Genomic DNA, 25,278 nt, shown 5'->3' on the forward strand with positions numbered 1-25,278 from the left:
GTTGTAAAAATGGTGCTGAGAAAAGCCTGGGGGCAAGTGTACTTAGTCTTGTCCCCTTCCACATAAAGCCACACTCCTTGACATACCAGGTGTGGCCTGTAGGAGTCTTCCCCTGACCACCTCTCCAGAGTCATGTCACCGCCTCCATGCCGCTGTGCAGAGCTGTGACAGGTCTCTGCCCCCGCATCTGTGTGCCTGAGACTCATCACTGACCTGCTCTGCTGTTTCTTTGGAAATCGTCCTTAACCACTCCTGTGACATGTTGTGGTCATAGTAGCTGTTTTGTGTACATATTGTACATATTACATCATTTACTACAATACTGTAAAGGAAGGGATAATATCTTTCCAAATTTGTATTACAGGAAACAGAGGCACAGAGAACTGTATTAAGATGCCCAGCGTCATTCAGCTACTCAGTGACAGACTCAGGGTTTGGCCCGAGTTAACTATGCTGAGTTAACAGAGAGAGTGTTCTTTACCATCGTCCCACATTGCATCTGAAGTTGTTTCTCTTGTCTGTTTCTGTATGTCCAGAACATTCCATACATGTGTCAGATAGACATTCTTCCCACTTGATTTAAATCAGCATTTGCTTCCTTCCGTTTTCTATAAGAGAAGGATTATTAGCAAAATTCTGCATCTCATACTCTTATCATCTGTTACAGTTCATAGGACCTGGTAGGTGCTTAAAAACTTGATGAATATATCATCTAAAATTATTACAAGGATTTAAATGTTTGTAATACAGAAAATGGAATTAAAATATTCAAACCAGTTAGGGTTTAGACTGATTTGAAATATACATTTTATTCTGTAGAAACTAAGCTAGAACACACTAAGCATGGAGATAACAGCATCATGGAATCACTGTTGGAAGAAAGGCTGTAAAATTTTGAGGCAAAGGGAATCTGCTTGGTTTATTGTGGCCACTTAACAACTTACCCCTAATGTGGTGGCTGAACAAAGTCACATTTATTATCTCACAGTCTCTGTGTTATCAGGGATGTGGGCAGAGGTTTGCTTAATCTTCAGCTTAGAGTCTCACAAGGCTGCAATGAAGGTGTCGGATGGGCTGTGGTCTCATGTGAGGCTCAACTAAGGCAGGACCAACTTTCACTGGCAGAAATATGTCCCTTTCAGGTGTAGGACTGAGGGTTCATGCCTTCATTGGCAGCTGGCCCTCAGGTCCTGGCCAGCTGGGGCTCACAGCAGACGCAGCCCACACCATGGCAGCTTCCTTTTCCAAAGCCAGCAAGGGAGCCTGGCCGGCAGGGGCTGCAATCTCAGTGCCTAAGCAAGGTGTTCACACATGTCACTTCTTCTTGGCTGTGTGTTGTTGATTAGGTGCAAGTCACAGTCCTGTCATAGCAAAAGGGAATGTGTGAGCCCCAGGAGGTGGGAACAGGGAGGACAGCACCTTAACGGTCTGTCCACCACAGTCATTGAGAGTGATTTACGACATGTGGCTCAACATCCTGTCAGTTGCTGTTCGGGTATATGGTGCCCCCGTTTTATGATTTTCCAGCAAATGATAGCATAATATATATGGTGGTGAGAACACTTAAGATGAACTCTTTTAGCAAATTTTGAGTATACAATAGAGTATCATTAACTATAGTCACCATGCTGTACATTAGATCCTCAGAACTTCCTCAGAACTGAAATTTGTACCCTTTGACCAACATCTCTCCACCCCTCCTCCCCCAAGTCCCTGGCAACCCCCATTCTGCGCTCTACTTTTATGAGTTTTACTGTTTTCGATCCCATGTATGCGTGAGACCACACAGTATCTGTCTTTTTGTGCCTGTCTTAGTCCACTTAGCACTATGTCCACCAGGTTCATCCATGTTGTCACAAATGGCGGAACTCGAGGTTCCATTTTAGAGCCAGGAGGCCGAGAGAGGCCCACATAGCAACCGTTTTCACCCGAGTGTGATTATGTGGTTCTTTGGTTTTCATGGTTAGGGGGAGAAGGAAGTAGTCTGCTACAGGTTGGTACGTGTTATGGCTGAGTCACTAAAATCACCAGTTCAGCAGATACATTGTCCGGGCTCAATGTTTGTCCCCACCACTTATTTTTTGTGTGTATTTGGATAACATCGGTCTTCGGTCTTCTGTAAAATAGGGACAATAATCCCCTCCTATAGGGTTATCGTGTAGATTAAATGAGTTGCAATATATAAAGAGTTTAGCTGGTGCTTAGCATATGCTAAGCACCATATAAATGTTAACTCTGTTTATGGTTGTAGTAAGTGAAAGTCTTCACAGGTGTTTCAGTCCCCAGGGCTTACTATTTTTTATTTCATTTCCATTTTTCCATTTAGGCCCTCCCACCATTACGGGTCTGATTTTATAGGTAAATGGAAAAAATAATGCATGCTTTGCCTTGCTATCTCTGTTTTATATAATTGCATTGAGGGCTTGAATCCTTTTAGATAATTAAGGCATTTAGGCTGAGTGTAGTTACTTTAATATCCTCTGAACAGGTACTATGGGGCAATTTTTAAAATTAATTACTGGAAAATCTTTTTAAAAAAACAAACCAAACCATGATTTTGCCTTTTTGCTCCTTTAATTTGGAAACAGTCATCTTTATTGTACCTTTATTATTTAGTTCCTTATGTTGTCTTCCTTGAGAGTGAAGCAACAACAACAACCAAAAAAAAAAAAAGAAAGAAAAAGAAAAAGTGTCCCACTCAATTAGGAAGGGCGGATGCCTTAGAACCCTTGCGGGCAGAGGGTTCCTGGGGAGCTGTAAGTCCCCAATGGGGCTGTCCTGAGGTCAAGGCTGAGCGTCCAGCCATTGCAGGCATCGCTTTAGGAGCTACTGTTGAGGGTTCTGCCCAGTGGACAAGCTGTAATTAACTTATACTCCCCTCTTCTCCAATTTTACCTGGAACGCAGTGTGGCCAGCGTGCTATGTAATTGACAACAGTAACCCGGGGGAACTTTGGCCACATGTTCTCAGCAGCCCAGAGGGAGACTCGGCTCTTCCATCGCTCCGGTTAAGGGTACCAGGTGCAGCAGTCTCCCCTCAGTGCGATTGTCCTCGACCTCTGGCTTTCTTTTGCCTTTTCCCCTTAATTTGATGAACTCTAAGCTGCACTTCCCCGATCTATAGTTACTTGACAAAGTTTAGATCACTGCACTGTATTTACACTAATGAAGTCCTGGAAAGAACAACTAGTTATTTATTCGGACACTTTACGCTTATTACAAAACAAGGTTTTAAGGTGAACACATTTTAAAACTTAAAATCATCATTAATTTTAAAATTAAAATCAATATGAAAGAAAAACAAATAAAAATGTGATGTGATATAATTATGCCATAATGGAATATATGTATATGTATATGTATATATGTGTGTGTGTGTGTGTGTGTGTGTATATATATATATATATATATATATATATATATATATAATATATTATATATAACTCATGGAAATAAAGTGAAAAGTGATACATAGATCTGAGATAGTAGCTAATCGAACCACAGCAAATTACCATTCTTTGTAACTGGGGGAAAAAAGACTTTTGTGTATCGGTATGTCTGTGTGTAAATGTGTATATTAGAGAAACAGAAAACATTGATTTTAATATTTAGGTATTACTTGGCTAATCAGGATTATTAAAAAAGAATTGTTAAAAACAAAGAATTGTTATTTTGTGCAAAGTAATTCAGAAGCAGAATTTCCAGTGTCTATCAATAAAAAGGTAGTGAATTTTGTGGCCACAGAAAAGCTTGGAAAGAAATTCTTGGCAGGCAGGAAGTCAATTTCTTACTGTCTGGTCAGAGAGGAATATCACCCTGATGAGGATTTTGACATTTATGCCTATATTTTGCCAAATTTCAGAATTTTTTTTAATCACTAGCAGGTGTGTGTGTGTGTGTGTGTGTGTGTGTGTGTGTGTATATTACATGTGTGTACGTACACATACACATCTACACACACACACACACACACACACACACACATCTCCAGGCTTATAAATATAAAATAAAAAGCCAGTGAAATATAAAGCCAGTGACCTACTTGGGATTGGCATTAAGTGCTCATTTCTTAAAATTGCTAATTTTGTAGCACTGATTTTCGTCAGCCTAATTAATCTGAGGTGTACTCTAGCATAGCAGATTCATCCCAGCAGTATAAAGCATTAGTCATTTTCCAGTTTATCCACCAAGGAGAGGAAGGAAGGGAAAAACGAGTACTCTGGTAACAAGAAGAGCAGCATTTCCCCTGCTGGTGCTGGTAAGAAGTTAGGACTGCTGGGCCAGGATTTCAGCCCAGCCAGAAAGCATGTCCACTGTGCCGTGTTCCTCTTTCCTGGTAGTGTCCTGCAGTGTGACACTCAGTGGATCCAGCTGCAGAGAGGGCCACTGTTTTTTTCTGGTGGGAAGTCATGTGAAAAATTCAAAGGAGGACAGATTGTTTGAGAAGTTTGGTTGGCAAAAATATCAACTGGGAAGAAATCTTGTTAATTTATAAATCTTGTAGTTTTCTCGGTTTGCCGAGATGTTTTGTTCCTTCGCAAGCAGTTCAAGGGCTCTGGAATTTCCTTTCTCAGAGACCAAGGTGACTAACAGGTATCCTCTTCTTAAAGGATTAAAAACCAGCATCTAGGTGTTAAGAGCTTTTAATAACACTCTCTCCTATAAACAGAAGAAATCCAAAGGAACAATGTGCCTGAAACCTATTTGAGAGCATCCCAATATGGACCATCTGCGTGAAGAAATTAGTAGGAAAAGGGGAAGTGTTGTTGTGCAGCCTGAGGGCCCCTTTGCTTCACTGCCTGGATTAGAGCCATACAGGGACGTTGACTTTTCCTCCCTAGTGTCTCTTTCATGTTCACAGTGGCAGGCGCATCAACTGCCCAAGTTAATTGAGTGGAATGGGTGACAAATCCATTTATTCGGTGGTATCTCTCTAAAGGTACAAGGTTGGGGGAAGAACTTGAACTTGCTTAAGAATACTTTCTTGTGTTTTGTCCTCCTCAAAGTATCCATGAGCAAAAAAAAGGAAACAGAAAAAGAAGCAAAACTCTACACCCTCTTGATGTTTTCTTCTTCTGATACATTTAGTGGAATAGACATGAGTGATATAAGTAATGGATTATATCACTAATAGCCATTTTATTAGTTATTTAAAACACCTTATTGTGTCTTTTTTTCTTACCGACTGTTAAGGATTTTTTTTTTTTTTTAATTCCTGAGAATTTAGATATAAAACTTAACAGGACAGAGGGGCAACCCCACCCCCTTTTCTATAGTAAAGCCTTTTCATAGAATTATGAAAAACAGACAAAAGGCAATGCTGCTTTTAAGTTTTCTTAGCCGCAGTCCATCTCTCTGAGCATGTGTGAAGTGACCTTTGCAGTTCCTTCCAGCTGTCACTGTGAAACCCCTCGACCTCATTACTCCTGTTTAATAGACACCCTTTCATTCTTGTCCTGAGGCTAAGGCATCTCTTGACAGTCGTGGAAAATGCACGATGTGGCCCAGTGACTTGTGAAGGGGACTTTAACCAAAGGGGAAGGTGTGTGGCCGCTGGAAATGTGTGTTGTCGTAAATCTCAGCATTTTCAATGTGGGACAAAAACGGTACCGAACCCAGTATGACTCGGTTCCTCACGTGAATATGCCGATTATTTCAGTTTATTTTTCCGTTCACTCTCATGCTGATAAAATGTGTAGATAATATTTTTGACATTTTCTAAAGTTTTTGGAAATTCTGACAAACCATGCAACCATATTACTGAAACATTAAGGGATAAAGCAAGTATCCATTATTTATTATTTTCAAGATTCTCTCTTGAAACTTGGAGCTGTTCGATCCTTTCTCTCTTTCCCTCCATGACAACAAAAATCCTTTAGTATTCAGATAAAAATGTATTCGATGTGTCCTGTAGCCCCCTCATCATAGTTCATTGTTCTAAATTACCCTCATTTCCATCCATGCTTCTCGTGAAAGTGAATCAACACTTTGGTTTCAATATTCATGACTGAAAACAGTGATCATTTTTGTTATCCTTGTTACACGTATTGTTACGATCATACCTCTTGCGTTACTGTTTGAATGGCGAGAAATCTGCTATAGTAAATAATTAATTTTAATAGTAATTGTTTTTATTTTCATATGCAATTAAATAACTTTAGAAAATATAACAACGTGAATTGAAACATTTATTTAGTGAGCAATTATTTACCTCCCTGACTCTATTAAGTATTAGTTTTGCTATTTACTGTACTATTATACTATTATTATGCTGTGGAAATCCACTACAAAATTACTCTATTTGTAAAGTTTCATGCACATGCTTGATATTGTCACGCATTTTATGAAAGCTTAAAAAAAGTAGTGCATTGAGTTATGCTATGGCTAGCTTTACATCTGATAATTATTGTACATGGTGATGAAGCTGCCTGGGCAGGACCGCTCAGGGATGTCATTGCTGGCAGAGGTGGCATAGCACAGTGGCTAAGAGTGTGGGTGGCAGAGCCTGATGGCCTCTGCGTTGCCTCCATTGAGCAAATGAACCTTTCGTGACTGTAATTGCCTCACTTCTAAAATCGAGGTAAAGAGGATTGTTAAAAATCAGGTTAGGTCATTCTGTTAGGTGTCTACAACAGTGCTTGGCATAAAGCAGGCACAACATCTCATATATACATCTTTAAGCAAAGAGAGTCTCATATCTGGGAGAAAGCAAACAGATCCACTAGGGCTTGAGTTGCAAGACCTATGATCTTAGGTATGTAACCTCACTGTGCTTTTATGTCCTCATTTATTAAAATGTCACTTGTATGTCTTTGATATAACACATGACAAGTTTTAGTGGGGGTATTTACTAAATCAAACACATGCTAATTCCTTCTCTGTCTTTCAAACACTAAATGGAAGGATGTTTGGTCAAAGCTGGGGTGTCTTCAGTCCCCAAATGCATCATTGTTTTATCACCTATTAAGAAAGAAAAAAAACACCTGCCAATTAAACTATGACCCAATGTTTTCTTACCACTGAGACCTGTCATTTGTATTTATTGAAATAACCTTCCAGATTAAGACATAGACTTGAATGCATAATTTTTGGGTAGACGTAAAAATGGAAAAGGTACGTGTCCATCCCTTAGGCTTGGAACAGTGGGTAATGCACATCTGTACGGCCACATTGAAATACAGGCTTAAACCGCAAACGACTGACAAGGCAGGACTCGCTGAGCACCATAGGCTGGTTCCTGTAGTTGTACCTGGAGAAGCTGTGACAGAGAAGGCTGAAGGGGAAAGAGCAGTTTGTTTAGGGCATATACTAAGCCCACTTGTGCTGCTGTAACAGAATGCCATCAACTAGGTAGCTTATACACAGCAAAATCTATTCCTCACAGTTCTCGAGGCTGGGAAGCCCAGGATGCAGTGCTCACACGTCTCTGTCGGGTGAGGGCTTCCTGGTTCGTACATGGTGTCCTCCCGCTGTGTCCTCACCTGTAGAAGGGATGAGGGGGTCCTCTGCTGTCTCTCACAAGGGCACAAATCCCATTCATGGGGACCCCACCCTCGTGATCTAATCACCCCCAGAGGTCCTGCCTCCTGAGACCATCACAGTGGGGTTAGGATTTCAAGCTGGGAATTGGGTGGGCAGGGGACACAGTAACACCAAGTCCATAGCACACAAATCTATATATTTACTACTACTTGGATTAAGGCAGAAGTAGGAAGAAAAATAATCTCTTTTATGCTAAAGGTTTGCAAAAGTTAAAGCGAGAAAGAGTCACATAGAAAGATAGCTACAACGCGGATTTCTGGCACGAGTCTCTAAGAAACCAGAGGTGGGCTATGGGGATCGAGACATTTAACAAGTGACCTACACAGTGGTGGTAACGGTGTCAGAGAACCCAGATGGCAATTGGCCTTAACAAACAGTGCTTACTATTCTGTGGTCACTGGGCTCTTGATTCAACACAATGTATCGTATTTTGAAACCTCAGCAACAGTTGACTCTGTGTCTAGTCGTCCCAAGAAGCAAAGGATGATCCCTGAGCCAGGAGCCCACGGCACTCAGATCCCAGCCTATTCTGCAGACACACACACACGCACACACGCACGCACGCACATGCACACACACTCATGGACGCGCACACACACACATGCACGCACACACATGCACACACGCGCACACGCACACACACGAGTCTTGGCAGCACTGCGTGTCCAGCGCAGGGCTCACCTGTACCCCATGTGATGCGGGGGTCGTGCATGTGGGGCCTCGGGTGACGTGCAGAGGACTTGCCGCCCCCCAGGCCAAGGGCCGAGGTGGCTCATAAACCCACACGACGGCCCTGCTTCCCTGACTGAGGGGAGGGACTGCTCACAGTGCTCTTGACACGGGTGTCGGCGTGCTTCACAAACTTCACTTAAGACTCGCATGTTCCAGTGAGGAATGTAACTTTCTCACAACACGGGGACCACTCTCTCCAGGGCCAGAAACAGATGCAGATTCAGTCCGGGGGCCAGGGCCGTAGCGCTGACAGCCTGAGAGCCCCACCTGTTCCGTGCAGCAAGAACGTCCTCCTTGCGTGTTTTCTGAGAGAAGAATGCACTCTCGCCACGTTAGGCACATAGTAGGGAGCGTGGGATCCCGGTGAAACCCTGCAGCTCACAGTGACGCTCACATGGTCACTACGCGGCTTCTTCACCCTTCTAGAGCTGGCGTGATGGATGGACACCCTCCGGGTAGAACGAGTCGGTGTGTGTAATGTTAGGGTTGTCCATTTTTCAGGTTTGCATTCTCCTAGCTCTTTAAAAAATATACTCAGGGTGCATTATAGATGTGTGCTACCACTTGCCTTTTGTAATTTGTCTTTAGTGTTACAGTTGTGAGATGCTTTTACTATCACTTACTGAATTCTATTAACGTTTCCAAAATGACAGGTGTCATTGTCACAATAGATCCTTCTTAATATTGGAAGATCAAGAGCAAAATAAGCCTCATCGTAAACCACAGCTCCCGCCCCCATCCCATATTCGTCAGTGTCCGTGTCAATACCGCAGGTCACTCCCCTCTCCCAGAGAAACATTCCATACAATAAGGCAGAAAACCACTTTGGAAAGCAGAGAGGGTTGTTGTCCTGGAGATGACACATGAGGACCTCTGCAGGCATCTGAGCCTGTCAACCTACATCTTCCTCTGCTGCTTAGGAAGGCGGCTCCCCCAGTAAGCAGCTGAGTCTCAGCAGCCTGTCCTCTTTACCACGTGCATGACACTGCCAAAGTCTACCGGACGACTAGGTGACATGCATCAGAGAACTTCCAGAAAATTCTACATCAGTGTTTGATGCTCTGTATACATGCAGACAGTTTTTCTTTTTTTAATCCGAAATTGCTTGTGATTTCTTGACTGAAGCTACTTAAAAGCTGTTATATTAAAAATAGAGATTTTCCACAACTGGAATGTAGATAGTTGCCACATTTGGGTTTCGAATTTTAAAGCAGCTGGTCAACATTTTTAGGGGAAACAGAAAATGTATTCGTGCTGTGGAAGTGAAGTATGTGATGCAGTAAATAAAAAATGAAGGTGTAGGAAGGTCTGACAATTAAGTTTGCAAAAGTGTTGCAACGATGTTGCTCACCTTTGTTGATATCAGAGGGATTATTCATTATGAATTTGTACCAACTGGACAGTTAACAAGTTTACTATTTGGAAGTGCTGAAAAGGCTGCATGAAAAAGTTAGAGGACCTGGGAGCAGCCGGTTAGCTCAGTTGGTTAGAGTGCAGTGCTTTTAACACCAAGGTTGCCGGTTCGATCGCTGCATGGGCCACTCTGAGCTGTGCCCTCCACAACTAGATTGAAACAACTATTTGACTTGGAGCTGATGGGTCCTGGACACACACACACACACACACACACACATACACACACACACGTTAGACGACCTAAACTTTTCGCCAACAATTCATAGCTATTACATTACGACAGTGCACCAGCTCACCACTGTCTGTGAGAGAGTTTTAGCCAGTAAACAAATAACTGTATTGGAACACCCTCCCTACTCACCTGATCTGGCCCCCAATGACTTCTTTCTTTACCTGATAAAGGAAATATTGAAAGGAAGACATTTTGATGACATTCAGGACATCAAGGGTAATATGATGACAGCTCTGATGGCCATTCCAGAAAAAGAGTTCCAACATTGCTTTGAAGGGTGAACTAGGCGCTGGCGTCAGTGCATAGCTTCCCAAGAGGAGGACTTCGAAGGTGACCATGGTGATATTCAGCAATGAGGGATGTAGCACTTTTTCTAGGATGAGTTCACAAACTTAATTGTCAGACCCCATATATGAGGGTTTGGGAAATTCATTAAGGTCTTTATTACTTTTTATTGAATTTTTAGTGACATTCTACTAATTATACTGGTTTTGTATTTTTGAATGGTTTCTCCAGTCACTCAAGTGAAGGTTATAAATGCTAGAACCACTTAATTTTGTATCTGGACATAAGTAATGGTTCAGATTCCCTTTTTGTGTTTACTGTCGGCAATGCAAACACAAGCAGACAAACAGAACCTTGATTTATTTATGAGACAAGTGTTGAAAATGCTAATCCATAATTCTCAGGGGACATCCCAGGGTCCTGAAAGTCACTTCAGGGTCATGGGTTCATTGTCACTGTGTTACTTACATACCAGTGAGGCCTCTAGATGTTACAGAATTCTGTATTTTCTCTATGTCAGAAAAATAAGAGTTTTACTGTGTTATTTTTATTTCTTTAAACATTTCAAAAATTCAGAAACCCAGTTGAGTTTTTGCCACATTCCATATGCTTTCACACACATGAGCTTTTCTAAGCACGGTGACAGTCTAGGGAAGGGTATCCCTAGTTCGGTGGTGAATGAACAGAGGCTGAGAAAACTTAAGTGGGCCCCGCAGTGCCAACATTTCCTACCTGCCGCCAACTAAATGAAGTTTTCATTTGCCCTGACTTTCAGTTCCAGCCATGTTTTCAAAGGATCACCTATGATGTCACACCAAAGTGCATGAAATATCATGCATTATGCTCCAAATACGTGTTTCCTGAAAATAAAACCTGGCTGGACAGTCAGCTCTAATGCGTCTTTTGGAGCAAAAATTAATATAAGTTCTGGTCTTATATTACTATAAGACCTGGTGTTATATACTGCAATAATATAACATATAATATAATACAATACTGGGTCTTACATTAATTTTTGCTCCGAAAGACACATTAGAGCTGATTATCCGGCTAGGTCTTATTTTTGGGGAAACAGGTAACATTTAACTGTCTTCGGTGACATTACTACTTACCTCCATCCAATGCTTGTGTTGGCTGAGGCAAAGGACAGTATATTTTGTAGGGAAATGAGCTTTACAAGCAGGACCTTCACATGCTTCGTGACCACACACAATCAAGTTCTTCAGAGAGCTACATAGTTCCCTCTTTGGAAACGTTTTATCCTCTGCCAGTTATGTTTTTCTGCTCTGTTGATAATGCCGTTTTCTGTCATCAATATTGATAAATGACACAGAATGCCATCCATTGAATTTTTTAGTTTATATGTACTTTTTAAGTTTTTTTTTAAAGGGAAAAATCTAATGCAGGGAATATTGATTTGATTTTTCACCTAAAGGAATATGTAGCTTATTAGAGCATATCATTTACTTTTACAATGTATTTCAGTATTTTACACTTGTGTTTCCAATCTTAGTATACTTCTCACTGCTTAGAAGATGTAAAAATAAATTAGACCGTCCGGGGAGGCAATGCATGTTGACTTGAGTTCCTTTTTCCTATTTTTAACTTGTGGAGGAAATAGGGAAATAAGCATTTCTGAGGAAGCTTTTTAGTATTGAAACCAAGTGAATCATTTTGGGATAGGAGAACATAAAAAGACAGAAAGAAAAGGAAGGAAATAGCCTCCCCATGCTGCTGTGCAAGAGCCACTTGGCTGGTGAACCTAAGAACTCTGGGCGTAGGTGTCATGGCCCCATGAAGTTTGATAAAATCAATTTGAATATGGGGTGTATCATGGAGGGGATAGGAGTGAGTGGTGATGGATCTGAATTCATAATATTTAACAGTGTTTTATAAGATGAATGAAAGAAATCAATGCATATGTATTGAGCACCTATCACGTGCCAGGCAGTTTGGGTTGGTGGCAGGTCTATCTCCAGTTGTAGGTAAAGAATGTGAGATTTAAAGATTTTGTGTCTCAACTGCTAGTGCAGGAGCCAGCCTTGAAAACCCAGGCTTCTGACTTCAGGTCTGCAGGGCTGGCTAGACCAGGGGTGTCCAAACTGCGGCCCGCGGGCCAACTGTGGCCCGCAATCCATTTTTTATTGGCCCGCAGCAAATTACAAAAATATATTTAGTTTACTTAAATAAACCAGGTGAGGCAATACGTACTTCACCTCGAGTGAGTGGCCCGGCTGTTTGTGTATTTTACCACATATGGCCCTTGGTGAAAACCATTGAAAAAAGTTTGGACACCCCTGGGCTACACCCTCTGCAGCTTCTCCAGAAAGGGGTAGAAACACCAATGCAGGCTGGCCAGCCCGGGTAGGACTGGACTTAGGATGGGCTCCTAATCCTGGCTCTACAGAGTGGTGACACTGCTTAGGGACAGGTGACCTGGCTGCAGACCCTGTGCCTCCTTGAACCGTCCCTGCTCTCTCACTTTCCCTCTGCAGGGTTTAGCTCTAGAGCCTTCCCCTGTTCCCTCCCCCGCCCCCACCACAGGCACAAACCAAAAGTCCTCAGTCCAGCACTTGCTATAAACGTGCTCGCTCACAGATTCTTGAGGGCACCCAGAAGTGGGTTACTGAGTACACCCCCACACACATTTCCTGAGGATTCTCTTCAGATGACTCTCTCCCCCCAATTTTAAACTCCATGACATCTATTCAAAACATTCTGCTATCCTCTCTAAAATTGCAGTCCTGACCACCATGAAATCCTCCTATGTTTTCTCTCTCTCTCTTCCCATTCCACAGAATTCCTGTTTTACTTTTGTGGTCATCTGCCTTTCTGAGTAAACCAGTTTTTCCTCTCTGCATTCTAATCAGCTGCAGTTAGGTGAGCTGGACCCAAAGTCCTCCTTGGGAAGCCCTGGTGGTGTGTTTCTCTATGTGAACCAGTCTTTGGTATGCTCATCTATGTATTCCTATCCCTAATTTATAAACATAACCATGCGATATGTTTATACTATAGGTATCATACATGTGATAGGTATTTTTTATCTAGTCCTTATATTTAATGTAGCATATGCTACATTAAATACAATGTATATATATATATATATATATATATACACACATATATATATATATATATATATATATATATATGTCATACATATGATACATATGTGTCATGTATAAGCAAATAAATTCATGAATCTGCTCTCAGATTTCTAGTTTCTTACGTGTACATGGGTTTAGATTGTGTACACGTTTGCTTTTATTTGCTTCTGTTTCTTTAATACTATCTCTTATTTCATTGCTTTGGCCTCTGTGGAAGTTATTTTTAGTGTATCATATGACACAGGGATGTAAATTGTCTGCCAGTAGAAGACCAGTTACTTCAATATTGCTTATTGATTAGTCCATCCTTTTCCACTGATGTGAGACGCTGTCTCAGTCATATACATTAAATCCTGATACGTGCTAGAATCCTTTACCTTTCCATACCCTGCAATGCTATGTTCTTCCTCCCATGTTGTGAGAAAATAGGTTTAAAAAAATCAGTAAGTCATTTGAAAAAAAAAAAAAAAAGAAAACACCTAACATTTATGGTGTGTTACCATCTTCTGTACATCCCTGCAAACCTTATCTCATGATTGTAGAGTAATATATTCTTCATTCTCAGAGATGAAGAAAACTTAACTGCTCCCCCGCCCAAATTTACAACAAATAATTGAATGGCATCCTGTCTATAAATGTACATAACTTTTGTTGATAAAATGGAGACTTAGAAGTTGATTAAGAGGCCACAGGGAGGGGCCTCGTGCTCATGTTTGCAAGACCCTGGGTATCCATCTGTGGGCCCTTGTTCACCAAATCCATTGTCTGTTTCAAAAACTACATGGAAGGCAAGGAGGCGAAGGTTGTCTTCTGTTGTCAACGACCCTGGTGACACGGGCTGTCTCTGGTGATTTTCCCTCTGATGTTTCCAACATTGGATCTTGATTTTGTCTTTATGCTCCGAAAGACAAATGAGTGTGAGTAACTATGAGAGTTTAATATTTGAGGGAAAAAAGATGTTTGAGAATTTTTAAAAATTAAAAAATAAAAATTCTATCATTTTTCATTAAAAATATTGGTTTGAGAAATGCTTCTTTTTTTAAGCATTACAATCCAGGAATTTATCATGAGGTTGTAGTTATCCAAATTTAAAATGAAAGCAATGACAATGTTATATAAATTCAGATACATACCAGAAATTTATTAATTGAAGCAGAATTTGGATAGTTTTACTTTTTTGAGGAATTTAAATAATAATAATATAATGTGTGTATATATGTATGAATATTAACTAATAAATATACATGTATGTGATATATAGGAAACAAATAGGTAATAATTATTGTACACATTGTCAAAATATGGTAAACTTGCCACTTTAATTTTTTTAATGGAATTAAATATGTTTAATGATATATCTTGTTTAGAAAAAGAGTGTTTCTTTAATGAGCATCTAAGACCAAACTTATTGAATTGGATTTTTTAAATTTAAAAATTTTTTAAATTTTGATATTTTAAAAGTATAAATCGGGGTCTCTGGGTCCCTTCTCACTTAATTCAATTATTTTGTGTGATTATCATGAATATTTGTAAAAAAGAAAGAGAGAAAGAGAAAGAAAGAAAGCCTTAAAATGAAAGTGTTAAAATATGCTACGGAAGCCCTGTTACCACAGATCAGATGATGGCCAAAGTGAACCTGATACATACGTGTTTTCCTTCTTTATTTATAGATTGTCATGTAAAAAGAGAGCTTGATTTTTTTTTTTTAATTATTAGAGAAGACGATATTTCAGGCTACACAAAAGTACAGGTCACCCCGTATAACATGGTTGTTAGGTTCCTAAAAAATGCCGTGTTATGCAAATCCATGTCATACGAAACAAAGAACTAGTACAAAAAGTCAGGTTAGCTTCCAAAAATTAAAAAAAACAAAAACAAACACATACTATTATATTTTTATAATTAAGAGAAATATCTTTATTAAAGCAATTTTCACCAAAACCATGACATATTAATGTGTATTAAATAATGTTTGCTTCATCATCACTACTAAGCTTTTATTATGTTCCATGTTGTTCAGGGATTTCCCTAATTCTCAAACCGTGTTAGAGTGAAACCATGTTACAGAAGTGCTGTGTTATACAGGGGTTACCTGTATAATTAAAGGCTAATTGCTTCATTATATGAGTATTTTAAATAATTTTTGAGATTTTTCTAAAAATAAGAGGAATTTATTTAATATGGTAATAATATACATAACTTTAATCAAGGGAGGCAGTTCATCAAAATTCATCAACATTGAGGAAGGTAGGAAAGTATTTTTCCGAACCATTCTTTGCTGATGACATAGAATAGATTTTCCAGCTAAGTGTCAAATTTGAGTTTCTAATTAATTCTTTTGAAAAACTTGAAAGAAACATTGATTCTTAGGGTTAGAGGAGACGACATCGATCATTTAGAAAACCTTCCCTCCAATGTTTTTCACCCTCTTTAAAATTCCTGTGAAGAGGTCAGATATGTCTAATCATAGGAAATATCTTTATATTCCAATTATTGGAAGCATCTATTACCCTCAAAGACACATTTGTCCTCATTCTCCTCTCTGCTGCACAGGTCCGGTCCCTCTCCCCCCACAAGACAGCAATACGTTTATTTAAAGACGGATCGTGTTTTCTCGAGTTCCCCAACCTTCCTCCAGTCTGCAGCATGAATGTGTCCAGTTCCTTGAATTAGTTCCCATCTAATTGGGTCCTGTTCTGGGTCGATGCCGCCCTGGGCCATTATGATGACCTTTTTCCTAATGGGCACTCACTGTGAAACACTGTTCATTAGCTCTAATTCTCAAGGAACCGTGCAGCCACATGGCTCTCCCGTCATTCAGTTGTGTTTCCTACCCTGTACACACATCTCTCGGGAACAGTTGTGTCAGATGGCTTGGTGACAAGCTCTGCGCCATTCTCTGACGACCAACAGGTCTGGAAACCTCACGGAAACAGTAAAGTGAAGTGTGGCCTGCATGTGTTTTAGAGACGTGCTCCATCTTAGTGACAACTATGATCTTGACGAGCTTTGACTAATATGGTTGGTTTTCTTCCCTATTGACTGAAGTAGGACACCACTGTTGTGAGCTCAGGGAACAAGACTGTATTTCTAAAGCTGTTTCCCTGTGCTATTGCAGTTCAGATTAAATGAGGTAGGGCCTGACATATGATAAAGGGTTCAGTTTTGTTAAAAGATAATTAAAAAAAATAATATAATCATGCCTTTCCTACAAATTAAAAGGAATATGTCGAAATGTTTCTTTAACTCATTGACTAATGAGAAAATTAATAAGATGTTAGAAATTGTTCAAATACGAATTCAAAGAAACACCATATATAAACAGGATATAATTCTGAAATACACTACAAACACATAGAAGACTAGCTTATTGCGAGGTGCGGAGGGGACTCCTGAAACCACCCCTTTACATATTTGTGGAATACAGTCCTTTATGTTTCTGTGAGTTATCAACAATTTACAGAGTTTAAAATGTCTCAAAACAATGGAAGGATTTGTCAGAGACCACACAGTCTCAGATGAAGCAGCACGCTGTGTCCTCACGTCCGAGGCAGGCTCGCCAAGTCATCTGGGCCCACGTCAGTCATTCAGGTTTTTTCTCTGTTCATTTTAACTTTTGCTGTTTTTGTCCTTCTCAATTTTCTGCCATTGTCCACAATTCTTCAAAATCATGAATAACAGGGTTTAGGAGCTCTTATCTGTAGACCAGTGTTAGAGTTCATATTGACATCTGGGTCTACAGATACTCTCAATACTTGGGAATGTAATTTTTGAATCTAGATAGCCTAGAATTCATTTAGCGTAATTGATTAATCCATTCATCCATTCTTTGATTCATTTCTCATTTCAGTAAGTATTTATGGAGTGCCTACTCTAAGCCTTACATGTCTTAAACATGGTACTTCTAGTGATGGGATTGTTTTCAGGTAATGATTCTATAGAGAAAAGTAAAAGAAGAAAGAGAGAATTTCTTGGGAAAGGTTAGCTTAAAACAGTCATATGATGGTCGGCATCGGAGAAGCTGGCGTGGACAAAAGCGTGAAGCAGATGAGGGGCGAGTCGTTTGCATGCCTGGGGGAAGAGGGCCATGGAGAGAGGAATTGCCCCTGAAGAAGAAGGTCCCTGGCAGGTTTGAAAAATATCAAGGGGGCCAGAGACAGTGGATGAGAAGGATCAAGGGGAAAGTGATAAGGTCAAGAAAACCAAGGCCCATGTTGCGTGGCATTGGTTCTAAATGAGTTCTAAGGACTTTGGTTTTCCTCCCTCAGAGGAAGGTGGAGGTGTCGTGATTCCGTGTACTTGAAAGGATGGTTCGGACTGCACTGTTGGCCATCTTCTGTGAAGGCAGAGTGACAGAGGAGGAGAGAGCAGGCTGCTGATGGCAGGCGTTCACCTCAGGTTGACAGCAGAGGGAGTGACGAGAAGTCAGCCCCGAATGAATCAGATTTGCAATACTGTGGAATAGAGTCACAGGTGACTTACAGTTTTCCAACAAACAAATGAAAGACTGAGTTGCCTTGACTGAGAAGGGGAGTCTGCCGAAGGAGAAGGTTTGGTTCTATATAAAATCTGCTCCCCTGTGTTGGTCTGAAGTTGCTCTCTTAATGTAGTCTGCCCCACAGTTTGTAGCCCCGATCATATGCCTCATCTGATAACATGGCAGCGTCCTGAAACCAGTCATGTTGCCTTCTCTCTTACAATCAATCATATGCTTTAGCCTCGAGCAAAGTATTTATACTTCTTTTTAAGCCCACTGACCGACAGTCCTTTGTCTTCCCCTCAGCCCCCCGTACAGCCAGTGTACCTCGGCCCCTCTCCTTCCCCAGCCGTTAGGAGGCTCCTTTGCAGGTCCCTGCCCTTTGTCTGTGCTCACCTCTAGGGTGTATGGCTCCTTCCATCTTCCTGCTTAGGTCACTGCAGTCAACGCTGAACAGGAGGGCTCCAGGGAGCCACACCTGTCGGCCCAGACAGGTCTGCCCTTCCTCCTTTCCTCCATCCTAATAGTGGAAACGATTGTGCTTTTCCTACTAGAATTTCAGTTAGCGAGCCTGATATTGTCTGCTGAGCTTTCTTCTCTTCCGGGGTCTCTGCCAAGAGAATCTTACCCATCTTATGTCAAGTTCATTCTTCTCAAAGACTTTCAATATTCACCTAATGGTTTCTGGCATTCCTTTCCTATTAGCCAATGCGCTCAAAAATCCCTTCCACGGTTCTAATTTATAATTAGCTCCATTGATAATTGCATTACCCGTTGGGCTAAATTCAATTCAATAATTATTGATTATCCATTATGTGGACAATACAGGATATACTAAAGTGATTAACACATAGCAGGACGTCAGGAATGGTACTCCGCCTTAGCAATGTCCCATCCCCGGAGCTGTGCTGAGAACTGCTGTTAGAAGATACACAGAGAAGGCATCGCCAAGTTAATGGAAGAAGCATGCAGCCAGCTTCAGAGATCTGTGAACATTTTTTTTTTTTTAATTGCATCTTGAAAAGTCATTTATGGCTGCATGAATGGCTAACAGAGGACGATATAGCTGGTGAAAAGGAGTGTGTAACTGCATTCATGTAAGAAGAGAAAACAGCACATGCTCAGAGCACATGAATCCATCAGTATGCCCAGACCTTAAAGCATAATGTTTGAATTGTGGCCGGGACCTCATCAGCAGAGGCCTGGTCTGCTATGCTAAGGACTTGAGATAGTCTCTTGTTCTTTAATGTTTCTCAAATGCCTTTTTTGTTACTTGATTATGCCTTGAAAAAGAACTGTAACCCAAATAATAACAAATGAGATACTTTCTCAGGTTCTCTGGATGAAACTGGTGGGGTTCAAAACACCCAGCTGCCTCTCTTCCTTCTCCCATGGCGGGCGGGCGGGACCGCCTTTGCTTCTACACTTAATGTGGCCTGACTGCCGCCCTGTAGTAGAGAAGACAGAGGGTGGGATTGCTAAGCAGAGGTTTCCACTTGAATATTTGCATTTTACCCCGTCCTTTATGAGAACAGTGTGAATAATCCATGACAGGAAAGCAAAGACAGGAGACAGGCTGCGGGGGCAGGGGAGATCACCAGCAAGCTGCACTTGAAGACCCCAAGGCCGCCTTGCTGCATCACGCACTCATTAGTTCAGGAAGGGGGTTCCTGCTGTCTTGACCCTAAAACCAGTGCTCAGTCCATTACATCCTTCTGCTTTCCAGGGTTTCTCCTTGCTCTCTCCAACCTTGTCTCTAGTTCTTTTTCAAAGCATGTCAAAATAACTTAACATGAAAAGGAAATTTCCAAAACTATATAAAACATTTTCTAATATGTGTATTTGTGTTAGTTTTACCACCCAGCTTGAGATATTAAAAAAAACAAAAAAAAAAAAAAAACAGGTTTGCCCACATCTACTATGTTTTACTTGGCACCTGCTTTGGTTAATATGGACAAGAAATGTAAACGAACAGGATATTTCAGAAAAAAAAAATTGTTGACCAACTGGTGAAGGAGAAGAAGGGAGAACATATTTTCCCTCAAAATACAGTTTCTCAGCAGGGTTGATAAGCCGAGTGGAGAAAACGGCTGTGGCTCCAAAGTAGGGATCCCCCTCCCCTTTGGTTGCCCCCACCCCGCGATTGACATGCACACACAGTCTCAATTGATGAAGAGTTGAGAAGCCAGAGTGCTGGGAAAGTCCAAGGGAAAGAGAGGGAGGGGTGAGCAGGGAAGGGGGGTGCATTTGAATCGATCCAGGTGCAAGAATTACACATTCAGTGATGGGTCAATTAAATAATCTGTACAGTGACTCCTTATGTCCTTGCCATGAATTGGTTTAATTGAATATGAATTGAAGTAGATTATTAGCTGAAACTAGTTCCCGGAGCTTTGTGCAGACACGAGGAAATTGTTAAGGACTTTCAACATTGTTTATGGAATGACTTGTTAAATATTCTTTTTTTTTTTTTTTTTTTCTTTTCACTAAAGAATCTGGGGCAAGAATAAGTAGAAATGTGAAAAGAAATCAAAGCTAATCATTTTTCTTCCTTTTGGTTTTCTGCCAAGAGACAGACTTTTTGTTGCCGTTCGAGGCCAGGCAAGGGATGTTTAGAAAGCACTCACAGCTGAAGATTTCCTGACAACTGAGGGAATGCGGAAATTTTCCCATGAAATTCTAGTTTCAGTGTAAAAACATATCATAAAATTTCACTATAATTTAAAAAATTACCACAGAAGATGTCATTGCTGAAGCCATCTTGAAATAATATTTCTACTGTACAAAATGTTTTCTTTGGATTTACATTTTAAATGGCTAAGTGTTTCTCTACATATTTTAATTTCTCTCAATTCATGATATTTTCATTACTACAATTTAACATGAAGTTAACACATGATATAATTTAATATATGATGTTAAATATGGCATAACTATTAGGATAGACTTATTTGTTATACTTTATATAAAATGTTTAGAAATGTTTACTGCATATCAAATCATCACATTGGAAAGACAATTTATACTATTAACACAAGAAAGTGTTCTATCAGTTTTTAGTAGTATTTATTATCAGATACATGATCTTTAATGTCTGAAACGTTTACTTACCAATGTTATTCTACTCTCCTTTGTACTTTTAAAAATATCATACTCGATATATTAATGTCTGAATAGACTACCATTTGGTTGATAACACACAGCTTCTTTGAATAATAGAGACTGCAAACCTGCCAAGATGAAATCAACTGTTTGAACTCCCTTTAAAGAGAAAGAATACTAAAAATTGGGGAGAAAGTTTCAATCTGGTTTCAGTTCGGTGAATGGTATATTTCACACATTTTAATAAGACTGAATAGTAATAAAGCAAAAGGTAATTGTGTGGTACAGGCTATATTTTTCCCCTGGAGTTTAGGTTTATACATATCTGGAAGTATTCATAATATAATACGTCCAGAAATGAATTTTCTTGAGTTCCTTTAGAAAAAATTGATGGAAAAAATAAGCTTACATTATTTCTGTCATTTGTTGTATGTGATCCAGTCTGATGTCAAAGCAGTAATTACACCAGAGAAAGTGAAAGAAACAAAGAAGACTTTATTGAAGAAGATACCCTGTTTCCCCAAAAATAAGACCGAACCAGATCGTCAGCTCTAATGCGTCTTTTGGAGCAAACATTAATATAAGACCCAGTATTATATTATGTTATGTTATGTTATGTTATGTTATGTTATGTTATGTTATGTTATATTATATTATATTATATTATATTATATTATACAGACCCAGTCTTATGTTAAAATAAGACTGGGTCTTATATTAATGTTTGCTCCAAAAGACGCATTTTTGCTGATGGTCCGGCTCGGTCTTATTTTTGGGGAAACACGGTATTGCAATAGAGACCCAACTCAGTAGTCCTGTGCCACTGAAGGACTGGATACATTCTGAGAAATGTGTCATTGGGTGATTTTGTTGTTGTGCAAACATCACCGAGTGCCCTCACACAACCTCAGATGGTGTCGCCTGTGACACACCCAGGCCACATGGCACAGCCCAGTGCCCCTGGGCTACAAAGCTGTGCAGGGTGTTACTGTACAAAACAACACGAGACTGAAGAGGCAGAAGAGAAAATGATGCAACAAGGGATGTGTTAGGCACGAGACGTAGGAAGCTGCTGCCGGCATAGCACGGCATACCGTTTCACAGCAAACGTTTTTCTAAGTAGAAAGAGTACGCTCTGAACTAAGGATAAAAAGTGTAGTGTAGTAGATACATAAACCAGTAACACAGACATTGTTGTATTGAGTAGTGTGTCCGTACATAACAGTGCGAGTATGTGCTACTTTTATACGACGGGCAGCACAGTAGGTTAGTTTATACCAGCATCACCGCAAACACGTGGGTAATGTGTTGCTATGAAGTTACAGTGGATATAATGTCACTAGGTGATAGGAGAGTGTTAGGTCTTTTATAATCTATGGGACCCCCGTCATATCTGTGGTCTGGTCCCTTATTGACCTAAACAAACATCATTAGGATCTTACCCCCCCACAGAGGCCCTATCTTCTTGATGATTTCATTTCAGAGGAAGAGCTCCCTGGTCCTAAAGAAAAAAGTGCTCCTTGGTTGTAAAACTGACAAGATGCCTTTAAAATCCTTTAGTTTTTATTCACCCACACTCCCACTGAATCACCAGTGGGAGGCTCATTCCCCCACAACTTATCCAACTTTTTATATCACTGAATGGTAACAGTAATAATTTGTCATTCTAAACATCTTTATTATTGCCCAAATATTTCCTCACCTCTCTCTTTCTCTTCCCCCACACTCTACTTCAGTATGTCATTTCTCTTCTGCCCTTTTGTCCTTTCTCATTTGTTTCTTTGTTCAGTGGTTCAGAAGCTTTGGGATGGTATCCTCAGTGAAGAGCATGTTTCGTTTCCTTGAAATACTGTAGGAATACAGGGTGTGTTAGGCAGTAAAACGCCCATGATGAATAATAGTTGACCTTCTACAAACTACAGGTTCTCCAAACACTAACATTCTTTCTTCCCTTTCCTTCTGCTGTGCATTGGAAGGCTGAAAATAATACCAGTTTCATCTCTCCAGTATTTGGGGCTTGGAAATCTCACTCTAATGGGGCTTTGATTGCACACACAATCCTGTGTCTGCCTGGCAAGCCTTTGGCAGTGGCCTGGCAGAGAGAACGGCGTTATTGGGCTTCATCCCCATCCTGACAGTCATGCGTGCTCTTCCTCCCTCACTGCTGGGGACCTCTTGGGAGGAAGGTGCAGCTCTCAATTGGTACCTCACACCATCTTCTTTAATATACTATGGCATGGCCAAAGGGTGTAAAAATAGGCTCCTTTGCAGAGTAAAATAGACCTTTCCTCAAGCTGCTCATTTATCTTAAATAAGCATTCATTGAGTATCTCTACTCATTTAGTGTGCAGGTTTTGGAAGCATGTGAACTGTCTTGTTCACTAATTGCCCTTATGTCTATGGTAGTTCCCAGGGCACAGGAAACTCAGGATGAGACACGGCCTAAGCTTCAAAGTAAATCTGTATATTCTCTACATGTGGCCTTATTGTTCTTTGAACTTCCCGTCTCTTCTGATGACATGCACTAGGGGTGGTCTGGGGTGACATTTTTAAACTGAAACCTGAAAATGAAAGTCTTTCCCAGTGAAAACTGTTTGCATTCCAGGCAAATTCATCCTCTAGAACAAATTTTGAGCCTCTTAGGCTTTCTCTCCTTTCCCCTCCTCTTCCTCTCACAAGGTAGCTTCTGGTAATAAGAAAAGGAGAGAGAGAGCAAACTCTTGTGATGTCCCGACAGTGGGAGCAAGCGTGTCTGGTTATGTCATTTTGTTCTGAACTCCACTGGAGGCCTGCCTCATGTTGCGAGATCTTTGGGACCTGCTAATGTCCTTGCTGCATTCTTGGTCGAAGTGTATACCCACGGAATGATCCGTGACCTATCCCTTCAGATGTGGGGACCTGAGGACAGGTTCTACTTGTCCGCTGCTTCCTGCTGCTGGCTCAGCACCCAGCTAGGCCTCCATCAGGCTGCTGGGTTTGGGCCAGCAAACCGGAGCTGCCACTCTGTGCTCACTGTTCACTGTGATGCAGTGGTCTTGAGCCTCTTCCATGCCCCACTCCCCATCCATGATAACATGAGAACTTCTGCACGTCGTCTACACTACACGTGGACAGTCGGGAATCAAGTATCCCTGGTTTAGGCCCTCTCAGTGCCCGAAGGTTCGACCGTGCTCTTGCCAATCCATGTCGGTGCAGATCACGGTATGATTAGGGTGGCTCTATAGTCAGCCCCTCTCAATGAGTACCCTCTTTATAGTAGAAGGGGATGTGAACTGGACATGAGAGATTTTCCTCCCCCAGTGCCATGAGGGGAGCATAGCTCCCTCTTTGATCTGAGTATTTCCATAGCCTCCCCATCCCTTTCCTGTCAGGACTCTCTTTAAAGCAGGGGGTGCCGATGATCTGATGGGTGTGGATACACGAAAATGAAGAAGGATGGAGATTGACTAACAATATGGCCGTATGTCACGCGTATGGAATCAGTATGTATAATTGTGTACATACCAATATGAACAGCAGCACAGGAAGATGTCTGCTTGAGGAAGCATTCAGGAAGACCACGGGAGCTCTGGTCTGGGTCTCGGGAGGCCCTGGAAGAGTCTGTTTAGTGAACTGGGGAGGAAGTGCTGCTCCAGCTGGAGGGACAGTCTCAAAGGTCTGAAAATTCTGAGTTTCACATTAGTTTTCATTTGGAAAGCCAAAAAATTGGTCCTTTTTCAGTCTTCTGGTCATGTTCCTTTATTTATTCTCAAACTGAATTAGCGCAGATGTTGTCCATTCTTTTTTTTTTTTTTTTTATTTATTGGGGTGACAATTGTTAGTAAAATTGCATAAATTTCAGGTGTACAACTCTGTATTACATCATCTATAAATCCCATTGTGTGTTCACCACCCAGAGTCAGTTCTCCTTCCATCACCATATATTTGATCCCCCTTACCCTCATCTACCACCCTCCTCCCCCCTTACCCTCTGGTAACCACTAAACTATTGTGCATCTTTCAATATAAGGAACATGGACGTGGGGATTCTAGGCAATTTGAATTTCCATATCCTATATTATCCTCTATGCTCCAGTCCAGAGCTTCTTCTTTCATAACCATATTAAAATATAATGCCATAAAATTCACCTATTTAAAGGATAGAAATCTATGTGTTTTAATCACAGAATTATATAACCATCACCACAGTCAATTTTAGAACATTTTTATGAACTCAAGAAGAAACCCTGTACCCATTTGCAATCACTCCCGATGTTACCTTAACCCCTCCAGCCCTAGGAAAACACTGTCCTGTTCTCTGTAAATTTGCCTATTCTGGACACTTCCTATAAATGCAGTCGTATAAAATGGGGTCTTTTGTGACTAGCTTCTTTCATAAGCTTAATG

The 25,278-nt window shown here is 40.8% G+C and overlaps 1 protein-coding gene across 2 annotated transcripts in view; it reads left to right on the forward strand.

Moving 5' to 3' along the window:
- CSMD1 (CUB and Sushi multiple domains 1) overlaps positions 1-25,278 on the forward strand; it is a 1,607,858-nt gene that overhangs the window by 419,525 nt on the left and 1,163,055 nt on the right. The window lies entirely within an intron of this gene.

This window comes from Rhinolophus sinicus, chromosome 16 (genome assembly GCF_057876585.1).
Source record: "Rhinolophus sinicus isolate RSI-liver-muscle chromosome 16, RSI-T2T, whole genome shotgun sequence".
Lineage (NCBI taxonomy): Eukaryota > Metazoa > Chordata > Mammalia > Chiroptera > Rhinolophidae > Rhinolophus > Rhinolophus sinicus.